At 35.9% G+C, this 15,994-nt stretch overlaps 1 protein-coding gene across 1 annotated transcript in view; it reads right to left on the reverse strand.

Moving 5' to 3' along the window:
- The window catches only part of esrra (estrogen-related receptor alpha), a 28,534-nt gene extending 26,107 nt beyond the window's left edge, over positions 1-2,427 (reverse strand). The window contains exon 1 of the mRNA XM_056445725.1: positions 2,017-2,427. The gene's annotated coding sequence lies outside the window, so the exon portion shown is untranslated. The remainder of the gene's footprint in view (positions 1-2,016) is intronic.
- Positions 2,428-15,994: the final 13,567 nt, after the last annotated feature.

A 15,994-nucleotide genomic window follows, 5' to 3' on the forward strand; every position in this document is an offset into this window, starting at 1 on the left:
CATAAAAACAGTTTATTATACTTATTGATGTAGCAAACTGGTATTTTTTTATAGGTTGACCGTTTACTGCCATATGTTATTTCTATAGTAATTTCTTCATAGGCAAATGAATTGGAAGTCCAAAACAATCACAGAAAAGAGCTTACTTGAGTATTCATACATCTAGTTTTTGCACTTTTTTTCTAAGTCAACACTATTGGAGGCATTGTTGCCATCTTGTGGGCAAAGTAATACTACAGCGTATTGTGCGAATGCATAATTACAAATAAAAATGGCCGTGTTTGAAGTAGGGATGTCCAGATCTGATCACGTGATCAGAAATCTGGCCCGATCACGCGGTTTCAGACTCTATCGGAATCGGACGTTACCTCCTGATCAGGACTCGAATATATATATGTATTCTCATTGTTTTTGAACACATCTATAGTTATGCGGTGGCACAGAGTTAGACCTCTTTCTCGACTTCACACAGAAACAGCAACGTGTGCGGCATGACATCACTTTGTCGCAGAGATGCTATTGGTTAAATGCCGGCAAAGTACAACACGGAAGCAGCTTGAAGCGGAAATCGCGAGTATGCTGGGTTTTTTAAGTTGAGGTGCTATTTGTTTTTATATTAGATTTATTTACTGTTGCACTTAAGTCCAAAAGTGAATAATTGATGTTATTTATTACTTGATTGGTCAAGCTACCTCACAGAAGTGCTCTGTTTGTTAACAGAGATGTTGAAGGTTAAACTAAGGTGAATTAAATAAAAATAAGGAACATCCTGGACCTGTTTCTTCCCTTTTCTTTCTTTATTTTTTCTTTATGTATTATAGAAGTATCGGATCGGGTTTTGATAGATGCTCAAAATCAAATAACTCGGACTTGAGGGCAAAAAACTTGATCGGAACATCCTTAGTTTGAACAGCATGCTTATTTACATCACATACACTGTACGAAACTTCGTGTTCACGTATATCCCCAAAGTGTCCTTCAGTTACGGTTAACGGTTTACAACAGCGCAGATGCGAAGTGAATGTTCAAACAGATCAACGTGTTAAAATAGTGCGTCTATCCCCTTCCATAGTTGAGATTACTTAAAAGTTTGCGCCTTAAGAATTACTATGCGCTAGCCGAAAAAAGTATATCTTGGACGTCACCTAGAGGCTGAATGTGGAATCGCATTATGAGCGCTATATTTATAATAAATCCACATTCTAAAAGGACCAACAACTATATTGGCAAATCGGTAGCCACCAACATCTAGAAATGTTTGTCCTAATGAAAGCAACTGGCTCCATATGAAATAAATTATGGAGCGTCATCTTTTTTCATTGTGCATACTTTTAAACTCATTTTAAGCATGTTTTACAAAAACAAAAATGAACATAAAACTTTTAATTAAGGAACCAATTAAGTAAACTGTTAATCACAGTCTGCTTCAAAAAAGACCTCATATAACCAAATAAAATGATTACCTTCTTGTACCATCTGCATTACGTCAGTGACGACGTGAAATGCCTCGAATATAAGAAATGCAAAGCAGATCTGTCGCGCCTGAGGTAGTTTGTTTCCAGACTGAAGGGCTGTACTGGAAATGCGACATGACTCGAGTACTGGAGTCTGTGGTAAAAGCTCACTCGCTGACACAATGTATGAGCTAGGGGACAACTCATCAAGGTCAGCGTGCTGCAAAGTCTTACTGCGGACTTTTTATAGCAATAAAAGCGCGTAACGCTCATTTATATGCAAAGAATAAGCCACGGTCTGCGAATTTAAATGTTAAGCACTACATCAAATCATGTTCTCGAGCTGTTAGTAGTCCTAGAAGCAAACTATCAGAACACACTGACCTATTTACTGTGTAAAGTTTGTACTGCTGAGTAGCGACAGCAGACATCGCCAGTGATGGACAGTATGACATCAGAATTATGATTATCAAACAGGTTCGCAACACCGCGCATTCACATTAAATACAAAATAGAGAAACATTGCATTGCGTTGCTGGATGCCGGGTGGATGAACACTTACCAGTATTTCAGAGAGCATTGCTGGTGCCTCGAAGCCAACCAAAGAAACTCTTGAGGAAAGCCGGTTTTTATGTATAGATAGCCTGCTATCACATAAATTACAGCACAGTGTCCTACACGCCGAATTAAACAGCAGATGCTCTCCCTATCAGTTAAGTGGGCTACCTTACTTAGCAATTCTGGTGCTGTATTAAGTACGATAAGGTATATGTGACACAAAATCAATGCTAGCACTCGATATTTTGAATGAATGGCGGCGCGACTGTGGTCAGATGAGCAGACGCGTATGTTTAATCCATGTTTGATTTGCTCTTCCCTGGACTAGTTCCCCATATTGCTGTTACGGTTGTCACTGGAAGCCTGAATCCTGTCTTCCGCTAATACAGCTGAGATCCCGGTTACGTATATCCTCGTTGTTCCTCCTCCCTCTCCGCTCTTGCGTCTGCTGTTTCTCCGTTACGTCCGCTCCCGCTTCCAATCACGCGTCCTCGCGCCTCCGTCACAAGCGGCAGCAGCAGCGCTTTCAACAATACAGAGAAACTGACCTACTGTATGTGTGTGTGACTCACGAGTTTGCACACTTTTGATCTATTATCCCAAGCTTTTATTCGATGCCTTACATCCCGGGCTATTTTGGGGACTGTTTGAGGGGTAAATTAAATGAAGCGTGGTGCGGAGGCCATTTGATAACGCATGATTCGTGACTGAGCTGTAGTGAATAAAAGGTTGGATATCAACTGTAAAGCTTGGAGATTATATAACTACAATGCTTTTGCATTTCAGTGTTAAGGGAACTTAAATATTTGGCACCTTTCCCTTACAAAAATGAATTATGGTTTTATTAGTAAAAGGTAAAAGTGTGATATTTTTGGGGTGGCACATTAATTAGGTTACAATTTGTCCAACAGGTTAGCTATACTAAAACCCTGGTCAGTGCAGCAAATCTAGGTTTAACAGTGATATGGTTTCATTTCTAAAACATTTGGTTAATTTTCATAAGGGCTTCCAGTTTGTTTTTTTGCAAACATTGAATAATATCCTTGAGAAAATTAACCACATTTTTTTTATTATAATATAGTAGCCTATAGTATTTATTACACATAGTTATACAGCGCTCAGCATATATAAGTACACTCCTCAAAAATCTATCTTTTAAATTAATATTTTAATAGGAAGCTATACAATATTATATTTGTGCATATACATTAGATTAGTCAGTACTGAAGCCAAATCTAGAGCTTATCTCGCAAAATAACTCACGATAGCGGTCCAAAAACTAGCACACCCAAATTTATATATTATAAAAAAATATTAAATGCAAATTAAGAAAAAGGGGAAAAATCAAGAGAAGATAAAAAAAAAAGTGGAAATTTAGTAGTTTTTTTAGGTTTGTTTTTTGCAATATTTTGCTTGAATCTTTCAATTTCTAAATATGTTTGGTGGCTAAATATTATTTTAATAAATATATCTGTTTAATAAATCTGTTTTGTTTAAATGCACCAAAATACATTGCCTATATTCACTGAGAATATTCACTCATGTTTCAGAAGACCACCCCCCCCCCCCCCCCCCCACTGACAAAGGTCCAGAATTTGTCACATACATGAGCTCATTTGTCCTATTTTGATTGCTATGCCTTAATTAATTGTGAAATAACACATCAAAAAAGGCTTAAAGACCAAGAGAAATCCTGTGCTGGCTGTCGGTACAGAATTTGAGAAATTTGTTGATTTTGGTGCCAAATATGGTGCTCCAAATTCTGCCCGAGCAAAGTTGAATGTGCGGGCCAGTTTGTGGTTTGCCCAATAAATGATAATAGGCTACACGCAGATTCCTATTTGTTTTTTAACGATATATGATGTAATAAATTTGTATTTTTAAAAAAGTTTTGTATTTTTCTTGTATATATTATTGTATTTTTTCTTAATTCTAAATATTTAGGAAATCGTCACCTTGGAATTATAAGGTTCTATCTGCGTTCTGAATGATTTTGAGATATTGAGCTTCAGAATTTTTGCATTCCATAGCAGATAGTATGCGTGTACCATTTGTTTTTTAAATAAAAAGTCCTAAAATGTACACAACTTATAAAAACATCCCATATTGTAAATAAGTTGTCATTTAATAAGAATATGTCAATAACTAATTTTTGACAAAAATGTCAGATAGAACCTTATAATTCTAAGGTGACAAAATGTTTTTGGTACATCAAAAAGTGTGGTTGGGATGACCATTCGACAAGCCAATCCTGCAAAAAAAGTGCATAAAATGCTGAATTTAAACCTTATAATTAGATAGAAAAGGAGGCTAATAACTGCAATAAAAGTCCACTATTTGAGAAAAATGAACCACCCCTTTCGCCAGGCTGGCTACGGGCCTGGTTCATAAGCACACATTTATGTATGCAGTTATGTGAAGGATACACTGAGAAAGGGGATAAAAGAATAACAGTTCCACAGAGGACCCTACCATAGCTTTATGCAACGGTAAAGTGTAATACACACTTCTAAATTTTGCTGAAAGAAGTCATCTGGATGCTTTTTTTGTCTTAATCCTTTGTGAATTCAGACATGTTATTAGTTTCACATTCTGTTTATTTGTTATGTAGATAGTTGAATGGCATGCACAGATTATGCTCATTATATTTAATAGAAATGATTAATGTTAAAATAAATTCTCTATATAAGTTATAGGCCTGCATACTAAACAAGGAGGTAAATTATAATCAATGGGGCAAATATCCTCCTGACACCTGAAGATTTTTTTTTTTTTTTTCTGCGATTTCCTACATCCTTTGGGTTAAATTTTTTTTAGAGTTTTTACATTTTGTTTATATTTTTAATTTTACAGCATGTCCGCATGTCCACTGTAGTGGACCACAGGACCATTTTAGTTCAAAACGACCGCCCCGCAGACAACCAAACTGTACAGGATGTGGCTGTAAAGGGATAATAATCCAATATTAATGTAACAAAAACAAAACAAAAGCCATTTTTTCCTTTTGTATTGAAATTCCTGAAACAGTTTAGTCTGAAAGAGAGCCGAACTAAAAAAAACAAAACAAAAACAAAAAAAGTGTTGTTAATCCAAAACAAATTTAACATAAAAGTGATTTAACTGATCATTCTCTACTTGTCTCTAATTCTCCAATTGTCTGATTATCAGACTCTAAGTCAGAGTCTCCCTCAACTGTTTTATAAAGAATCCTCTCTGCTTCAGTTCTGCCCCCTACAACATGCAGTCACTAATTACATTAAGATGGTCCTGGTGTCCACTATAGTGGACATTTAAAAAAGGATGATATTTTGAAACACAAACAAGTTAACAGCTTTGAAACTAAATGTATTGTTCCTGACACTTCAATAAACAAATATATATGTAATAATAATAGTAAAAAACATTTATAAAGCTAAATTTTACATGCCTCTCTCCTTCCCATAAAATGTGCTTTTTTGAATGTCAGCCATTTTGGATGCAGTGTAAGAAGTGGTTCCTAGCATGCCCGCCAATCAAATTACATATAACTAGAAAGCCCAGGATGTCCTCTGAACAGTACAACAGACTTGAGCGAGTAGCTAAAAAAATTAAAAGAAAATTCATGAAAACGCAATGTCCACTAGAGGACACAAGTCAGTGGCGGGGTCTCAGGAGGATATAGTTCCAAAAATACTGTAAGCACAAATACCCGTCATTGTCTTATAGTGATAACAGTATATTTACATTGGCAGAAGTTTCAGCTTGACACATTACTGTTTTTCTTATTGTGTTGTATGTTATTGCTGTATGACAATTATTTACATTTTTGTTTAACCAATAATTGTTTTTGTGGGTCAGTGTTTAAAAACAGACTAATTTTAAAGTCATCATCATGTGACCTTTTGTTTTATTAGCTACTTAATTTAGAAGTGATCAGGTGACAAATTGAGATATAAAAAGCTTTATGAATGTTGTAACCTGCAACTGTTATCTAAAAGAGGTAATCGTACCACATTTAGCCTATAAAAAGCACTTTTGCTCATAAATGTATGCATATTTCCTATTCAAAATGGTTTACCAAACAAATAAACACAAAAAACACACGCTTAAGGTTTAACAGCAAGAATAATCACATGGTTTACCGCACTGTCCATGGTATTTGTAGTAATAATAAACAAATAAACCGTGCTTACTGCACATTTACTACAATAAGACTGTGGTTCGTTTTCATAGGGGTTGCTTCAGTCACGTTTAAACAACATAGCTGACTTGACTGCTTTAGATTTAACTCTTTTATTTGTTTTCAGAGTGCGTTGCCCCCACTTTCCATTATAATGCGACAGAATGCGTTTGTCTCATTGAAGTTCAAACGGCAGGGCAGTAAATCAAGCATCGCTTTAGATGGCATGGAAAATGTCAGTCCGCTCGGTCTTGTGACACTGACCCAACTCACTGCTCTAGGCCTCCCATAGTCAGCTGGTTCCTACAACAGTTTTGGGCTGCGAGCCAGCGGCGCAGTTCACAGTGACTGCGGAGAGAGGAAAGGAGAGACAGAAGGAGAGACTACAATCCGCGTAACCCGATCACCGGCTGAAAGAAAGAGATCGCTGCGTCTCCAAGCCGCTGTAACGGAAAAGAGTCCCGTGTTAGGGAAATATTTCGGCGACAGGGCTCTATTTTAGGAATTCACCCCAGACAGCGTGACAGAAACGTGTCCGCTTTGCATATTGAACAGAAATACTTCGTTAATAAGAGCAGAACGCATATATGTGTGTGGTGCTGCAGCAGAACAGGGCTAAAAAAGGAAACGGGGAGCGCTAGTGTTCCCGGTGTCATTGAAAACGCACGCACGACCTTCGCTCAAGGTCGTTTCCCGACGCAGCGTTTCAGCCGAGCTGCATGCGCATCGAGAAACGCTCCACGTGGGAAATTTTCCTCTCATGCCTCCTCCGAACGCCTCTCGCACAGTTTGGTAGATGTTTTACAACTTTTACAGAGTATCACGAGATCTTTTCCGACAGAGGCTTTTGTGTAAATGTGGTTTATGGCTCAACCACAAAAGGTCACACCTCGGTGCTCTGGAATGTTGACAGAGGTCATGACCCTAAAAACAGGTGGGAACGACTACACAAACACTAATAGCATGCAAAAGACAACAGCTGGGAGGTGATGGCTGTATATGCAGAAAGGGGAAGCTGAATTATTCTCATGTTAAACAGTGACTTCTTATTCTTTTTAACAGACTTGGGATGAAACAGACACACTCTGAAAAACGGAAATGAGCCAAAACGGAAACTTCTGTAATAATTTACTCACCCTTCACCTTTATTCAAATCTTTTGAACAAGTGAAGGGTAAGTAAACGATGACATACATTTTAAATTGAGCTTCTTTCCTAAATTTAAAGTTAAGTTTACAACAGCACAACTTATGTTTAAAGATAGGAATAAATTACTGCCGAAATGCAAGCAAATGTTTTTTGAAGAAAGACAAGCGGGGATATTATCTGAGTAGATCAACATTTTAGGAGGTTGAAAATAAGGAAAACTTTAGAAAATGTGTGAATATCTGTATGTGTTGGGAAATTATGGAACAGTCTGGAACAAATTCTCAAACAATGTCAGGATATTAATCAATTCAAAAAGTTGTATAAAAATATATTATTAAAGGAATATAATGATGAATAGAGGTGATTGAAAAAGAATAAAATGAGAAAGGTATGAAATTTCAATTAATGGCTGTTTGCAATACTTTGTATTTTTTCAGGTCTATGTTATAACATGTAAATGTACAAATGGAATCAAACTTATATTATGTCAAAGGTGCCAAAAGGGTAAAATTTGTCTCATGTAAAAAGAAATGATAAGTAAAAGAAGAAGTTGAAGTAATGATGGGGTGGAAAATAATAAGCTTGTGCTTCTTTTCGCTCCATTTCAACCATGTTGAAAGGTATTTTTTGTTAAAGAATTTTCATGATATTTCTGTTCGAAATAAATAAATCAAATCAAATCCTCTGTTGAACCCAAAAGATATTCTGAAATGTTGCCGGGACGCATCCCATTAACTTCCAAAATCATTTGTTTTTTCTATATGAAATGGAAATTGATGGGTCCCAGCAACCAGCATTCTTCTTTTGTGTTCAAGAAACTCTTAGGTTTAAAACCATATCTGGAACAGTAAACGAGGATGTGATTTTCATTTCTGGGTGAACTATTACTTTAGGTAAAATTTGCATAAGTAAGTCAGAAGTAAGTTTTGAGTAATTTTAACTTGGACAATTTACTCATTGTTATTCAAACAGTGTAGCACTGATAAAGCTACTTTTGTGTTGCTTAAACGTTTAATTACAGAGGTAATTTTGTTGTAACAGTGTGATATCTTAACAATAGAGGCGATACACAATGACAGTAAAACTCAATATTTTATTATTATTAATTCATTCATTTTCCTTCGGCTTAGTTTCTTTATTCATCAGGGGTCCCCACAGCAAAATGAACCGCAAACTTATCCAGCATATGTTTTGCACAGCGGATGCCCTTCCAGCTGCAATCCATCACGGGGAAACATCCATACACACTCATTCTCACACATACACTATGGCCAATTTAGTTCAATTCAATTCAACTATACTGCACTCATAGAGGAGTACAGGTACAGGAGCTGTCACTGGGGCAGTACCTTTCGAAAGATACATATTTGTAACCAAAGAGTCCGCAGTGGTTTGCATTTTAGTGCCCAAATGTACCTAAAAATTACCTTTGAGGTAGCACTATGGACCCTTCGGGTACAAATATGTATCTTTTGAAAAGGTACTGCCCCAGTGACAGCCCCTGTATCTTTATTTCTGAGAGTGTGCATGTTTTTGGACTGTGGGGGAAACTCCCGCAAACATGGGGAGAACTTGCAAACTCTACACAGATATGCCAACTGCCCCAATCGGGACTCAAACCAGCGACCTTCTTGCTGTGAGGCGACAGTGCTTACCACTGAGCTGACATATCACTTAATTTTAATTATATTATTATTTTGAGAAGGAAATGGATTCCAGATGTTATAAACAACACCTCACATCAAAAGCAATGATAAAAGAGTGAAAATAAAAAACACCCCAGTGAATGGGGCACATATTTCTATTACTTTTGTCTCATTCATTCATTCATTCATTCATTTTCTTTTCGGCTTAGTTCCTTTATTAATTTGGGATCACCACAGATTGAACCGCTAACTTATCCATACACACTTACACACACATACACTATGGTAAACTTTAGCATACCCAATTCACCTATATCACATGTCTTTGGACTGTGGGGGAAACCGGAGCACCCGGAGGAAACCCACGCAAACACGGGGAGAACATGCAAACTCCACACAGAAATGCCAACTGACCCAGCCGAGACTCAAAACAGCGACCTTCTGACTGTGAGGCGAACATGCTCCCCCATAACATGCGCCACCCGTTTAGTTTCCTCAGAGAAATTATCAATATGAGTTTGACAAACAATTCATGTAAAATATTGGTGACTTAAGTTTAAGTTTTAATTTCTGTAAGCTTCAACATGTTCTTGCCAAAACGAAACTATATAATGTAGAAATTACAGCTGCTTTTACTGTAGTATTTACTTCATCACAATGCACTAACAGGCCTAAAGCCAACTAAAATGATTGTCAGTTAATTACATTTTTTTAAACCATTTTAATTATACATAATGTTAGCAGAGATTATAGATAATAAAATGAGTTCATGAATGGTATTTACTATCATCACTAATAGGCTACTTTAAGTATAAATTATTTTTTATTACTGAACAATTTCTATTTGAAAGTAAATTAAAACATTGTTAATGTTTGTTTAGAGTGGATGAAATTGGTCAGTAATGTCAGTGGTGTAATTGCGGCAGCGGGCAGACGCGCCGCAGCGCTATCTAGCGGTGATGTGCCTATGCAGCAGTTAATAAGTGGATTGTGCCAGTCGACTAGTGACGTCTGTGTACAGAGTGTCCTCGAGCACAAGGTCATATGTTTCCGTGCACGAAAGTTGAGACATCCGAGCATGTGGCCCAGTTTAAGCTCCTGTGTAGCAACGATGCGATGGCAAACCAAGATAATCAGAGCGATAACTCTTTTAAAGTAGCCTTTAAGCAGTTGTTTTATCTATTTATTTATTTATTTTTTAAATATACCTCATATTGGTCAGGAGAAGCCTACTCCTACTATATTTTATGCTTTCAGATGATAATAACACAATCCATGCTTGTTGTTTTTGTATTATTTATTTAATTCTTTATATTTGTTTATCATTTTATTGCATGGCAGGCTTTAAAATGTCTTACTTGTCTGTGGGTCATGTTCCCTCAAAATATCTGGAGGAAAACAGGTAATAGTTATATACAGTTTGGCTATGACACTGTCATTTTTCTACATATTTTATTATTACATCATTATATGTAGAAACATAGTAAAGGCTTTAAAACATTGTTTTTAGGATGGAACTTTTCCTATGTAGTTTAGAAAAGTTGTGACCACACTATTTAAGTAATTAAAAGTAAAAATTAACTATTAGTTCAAATAAAAAATGGGGAAGGGGTACAGTATTTTCCCCCTGTATTTTAATCTTACCATACAAATTGCAATAAATGCAATTCGATTATATGGCAATATGCATTTTTAGACCGGTTATTTAGATCATGTCTGCATTAAGTGAAAAGGTCTCAGTGTCATTTGCACTTTAGTCTTTTTTGAGCACTTCTCAGGGTTTTAAGGTAAGCTTTCAGCACAGGATTATGGCGGCCTCACCCACTGAGGCAGATTACATTTGTTTCCTTCACCGTTTCTCAAGATGTCATTCATAATGCAGATATTTTCATTGTTGTTATTTTGAATTACACAGTAGTTTTTCAATGTACGCAGTGGCCATCTTTTATAGCATTTTTGCTTTCAATTCAGAGGCTATTTTAAGATTAAAGATTATAAATAGGCAAAATAACCAAATTTTCTAAAGCTGGGCTCGAAATGACTATATAATCATGACTATGCAAGATGACATGATTATAAACCATTTTGTCTTCATGATCTTTAAAAAAACCCTCAATAGCATACTAACAATTTCTATTTAATAAGTCTGGCTAAAACTATATTTGCACTACTGTTCAGATGTTTGGGGTAAGTTGAGTTGTTTTTTAAAGTCTTTTTGCACACCATATTACAATTACTTGCCATAATACTTACAATATTAATTTGTAAGTTGAATACAAATTCATTTGAGTTTAATAAAGTTTTTTTTCTAATTAATAATGGACTATTGTAAAGGTCTTTTGCTGCTGTTTTAATCTAATTATGAAAGAAACAAACATATGGTTATTTATAATGGGTGAGGCTGATGTATGGTCAAGATAGAAGCTTTTCCGCATGTTTCCAAGTGGTCTGTGTAGATTTTAAACCTAACTCCAATGCTGGGCGCTCAGATGATTTTTATATAAGAAAGGCTGCTGATCAGCTCCCTCACAGAAATCTCTATTCAGACACACTGGGGGAAAAATGGACTTCATATTGCATTTCTCCATCTCTGCTCTGCTGTTAAATCTCTCTGAAGCTGTTCCTTCTCCTAAGAGCTGCAGCTCTCATCTTTTCTGCATTATTCACTTATTCACTCACTCATTCACTCGCTCTGCTTCAGCTGTTTCCACAGGTGTTGACCTCAAGGTGAGTTTCCGTTCAGCACTATTCTTCTCTGCAGCCCTGGTGCTTTACTCTGATAAGCGAGATTCATGCAGTTAACAAAGTAATGATACAGTTCTGCTAGGTTAAATAAGAGTGACATACTGGCTGCCCTTCAGTAGCTTAATATTTTTAATAAGCACAGGTGTATATTTGTAATACTGTTTTTAATACAACAGAGATCAAAATTAGAAGACAATTTCTGAACACTCAAAATTTCATTCAATTTTAAGGAATTTTAGTTGTGTCTGTTCAATGTTAATAGTACAGTGATTTACAAGGTCTTCAATAAAAGTACTTTATTAGTCAACAGCAATTAGATGAAGAAATTGTAATACAAGCAATGACTATCACTAAAATACCTGAAGTTTACAGCAGTCAGAAATGAGTAGTTAGTGTTAAGGCCCTTCATTTAAAGGTGGCATAGCATGAAAATCTGGATATATCCATGTAAAGCTGAGTAATAAGAGTTTATTACATAGAAATGATTTACTGTGAGCCTCAAATTCCATTATTTCCTTGTTCTCGTGTAAATCCTTTGCTATGAGTGTAAAATCAGGTGAAAATAGGCCAATCTGAACAAACTGACTGTGACAATTCACAAGGTTCATTAAACATGCACATCCCACATAATGTAGTATTGGATTAGTATTGAGATTACAACAATTATAATTCACTCCTTATTTTCTAGATATAAGACATCTTATTATATTTTATATGTATGTGGGACACTTATTTTGAATACTGGTCTGGCTTTAAGGAACAATAGGAAGCAGGCAACCATGCATGGCCACGAAGTAAAAGTTGGTGTGTTCCAAACGGGAAAAACAATCATGGCCACCATATTGAATTGTTGTTCCAAAATTAAGTGTTTAAAACTGGTCACTTTGAAGAGACATGAAGGGTTTCATTGGGTACAACTGATGGATACTTCTGGCCATGATCCTTGGAGCAGGGAAGTTGTCACACACTGTTTAATTCACAAGGGTTCATCCCTATGCCCTAATCTCTCCAGAGCACAGGTGTCAAATCCAGTTCCTGTAGGGCCGCAGCTCTGCACAGTTTAGTTCCAACCTGCTTTAACATTACAAGCCTGAAGGACTTAATTGTGTGTTTAATTAGGGTGGAAACTAAACTGTGCAGAGCTGCGACCCTACAGGAACTGGATTTGACACCTGTACTCCAGAGGGACCCTCCCAAGGGATTAGGGCATAGGGATGGGCATAGGGAAAATGCAACATTCAGAAAAGACAGATGAAAAGTTTTTTCAGTGCCACCAGTCTGTATCTTTTGTTAGTTTAACATGCGTATTGTGAAATTAGCCCTGTATGTTTGTAATAAGATAAGTGTTTAATGCATGTTTATGCATTGAGTCATATCACGCAGCTCCTACTATGTTCTTTCTACAGTGTTTACATGGAGATTGATTCCTGTCTGTGTTTTCAAACAGGTTAAACCCACAAAATAGCGCTCTAAATAAATCTGTCTCTACCTTTTTATTAGGTATAATTGTAATTTACCCTATGTTTTATTCACAACAATTCAGGAGCAGTTATGGAGAAGCGGACTTAATTGCCTACAGATAGCTCTACTTACTTCTAAAATGAACCTCTTCTCCCATTCAGGTGAAATGACTGTCATTGGACAAGACATTACTCACTTTGTTCAAAAAAAATTTGAGAACTGAAGTATGAAATACTAACATGTATACAGATTACATAACGCTGTGTGAGCTCAGAAACATGAGCTCATTAATATTCACAACCCTTCCAAATAAGGTAAAAAGTGAGCTTTCATTATAGGGCTAAATTCTAGGTTCTACATGGTCTCGTAAAACCATGTCTGTATTTTTTTACAATTACCAAAGCCACATGCATTCTGTGTAGATATCAGAGAACAATTAAAAAATAATGTATCATAGCATTCTAAGCATACCTGCCAACATTTTTTCTTACACTTGTACACTTGTCTCTTTTATTTCTGTTTATGTAAAGCACTTTGAATTGCCACTGTGTATAAAATGTGCTATATAAATAAACTTGTCTCGCCTTGTCTTGCCTCTGAAATTCCGGGTGTGTTTGTCTGAATAACACAGTTGAGAACTGGGTTAGTAACTGTACTGTGGTGTTAGTAACTGTACTGAGGACCGTATTTCGGGTGGCTGCTGCGATCGGATACTTTACCAAAGTTACAGACGAAGTTACAGACAGTACCAAAAAGCTGAGGATCAGCGGTGGGATGAAATTACGGGAGTTTTCCGGGAGAAATAACAAAACGGGAGGGTGGCAGGAGATTGGTCTGAAATATGGGGGACTCCAGGAAAAACAACAGGAGTGTTGACAGGTATGATTCTAAGGTACCTTTAAATGAAATGAATTCTTATGTATATTTAGCTGTTGATTTACTTCTTTAGATCATCCAAGTTTACTTTTTCTTTCAGTGGAACAACAGAAGATTTTTAGATTAAGCAACAGACCATTCTGGTTCATAAAATGCATGTAAATGATAACCATAACTTTACCAGTAAAAAAAAGCATGTTAAGGAACTCAAAATGAATACCTCTGTAATTAATCTGTATTGTGAGACACAGATAATGATTTTGTCTTCTCTTAAATATTTTTTGACTCTCGTATAACTGTTGACTTGCTTTTATAAATCCACAAATTCATCAAGAAATGCTATTTATTGTACAGATAATGAATTTTGTCATCACACAAATAAATTACAATCTATTAGATAAAGAGTAATTTAAATAGTAACATTTTACTGATTTTATTATTATTATTTAAATAAATGAATGCAGCCTTGGACAGCATATAGGAGCCCTTTTAGTTTTGACGATTATAGTTGAGAAAATGGTTGAGATTGCAAACATTAGAAGTGTGCTCTGACTCAGAAAGAAAAAAAACCTCTTTATTTTATTCATTTATAACTGTTATTAAAATATCAGCAGACTTGTGCTATGACAGCTGAAAACAATCCACCTGGGTTAGTTATCTGGGTTGCAAAAGACCTGATTACACATTTTAATGAAACATTCATGCATTCAAGAGTTAAAAAACTTTTTATTTCAGTGTAATGAAAACCAACACTCTTGCACAGCATCCGCATACAACTTTGAGAAGGAGGACACAAATAATCTGAATGTTCCTTATGACTACAGCTTCATCATGCATTACGGAAGGTAAATTCAGCCATATTACTTGTGAAATCATGCTGCAGTACAGATTTATAAAGTACATCTTATTGAGAATTTATTTTCTCAACCCTTCATTTGCAGGACAGCCTTCGCTATACAACATGGTAAGGAAATGATAACTCAGTTTCCTAACCCTTCAGCACAGATCGAACAGAGAAAAGAATTGTCTGACATTGACATTGAGGAGATCAAAAAGCTCTGTGAGTGTGGTGAGTGTATTACACACATGTAGTCTCTCTTATTTTGGACAGTATTTAAAGAACTGATGGATTAAAATCAAAATGCTTTTTTTTACTGCACAGCTGTTTAAAGTGAACACTGAAGTCCAAACCCCAGTGAAATACAGACTGTGACAAATAATATGGTATTGTGTAACACATCTTCTGCTTCCTCCTTTGTGCGTAACTCGACCACATAAATGTAATGGACTGATTGCGGAGCTCAATTGCAATAAATCTAGTTATGAGTGACTTTTGATGAAGGTTCGTGTTAGTTCCTAGCAGTGGTGAACTTCTCAAGTTACGGAAAGAGTTGCACATGAACCACATTTAATGTAGTTTGTCTGTTAGAGACCAATATATTTGATAATAAAGCCTGTTTCTGCCTCAGAGTAAAAAAAATAAAACGCTAGAAATTGCAGTTATGGGAAATTATCTTGCAGTTGTGAGATGTAACGTAAAGGCAAAACAAGGGACAATTGTATAATATTCATTTGCTCAATTATGAATTTTCAAGTCTCAATTATGGGAAAATAAAGTCACGATTATAAGCTATGGAGATCTGAAATGGCAATAGTTTGACAAAAAAGTAGCAATTATAAAAAACAACATAATCTTGAAATTACAAGAAAACACTGCAGTTCTGAAGTCACAATTATTAGCAATTGTGAGAAATAGTCACCTCATGAGATGAAGCGGGGAAAATAAGTATTGAACACGTCAACATTTTTCTCAGAAAACATATTTTTAAAGGTGCTGTTGGCTTGAAATTTTTACCGGATGTTGGTAACAACCAAAGAAATCCATATATGCAAAGAAAACAAATCTTATAGTTTACAAATTAAGTTATGCGTAATTAAATGAAATGA

Source organism: Danio aesculapii, chromosome 21, assembly GCF_903798145.1.
Source record: "Danio aesculapii chromosome 21, fDanAes4.1, whole genome shotgun sequence".
Lineage (NCBI taxonomy): Eukaryota > Metazoa > Chordata > Actinopteri > Cypriniformes > Danionidae > Danio > Danio aesculapii.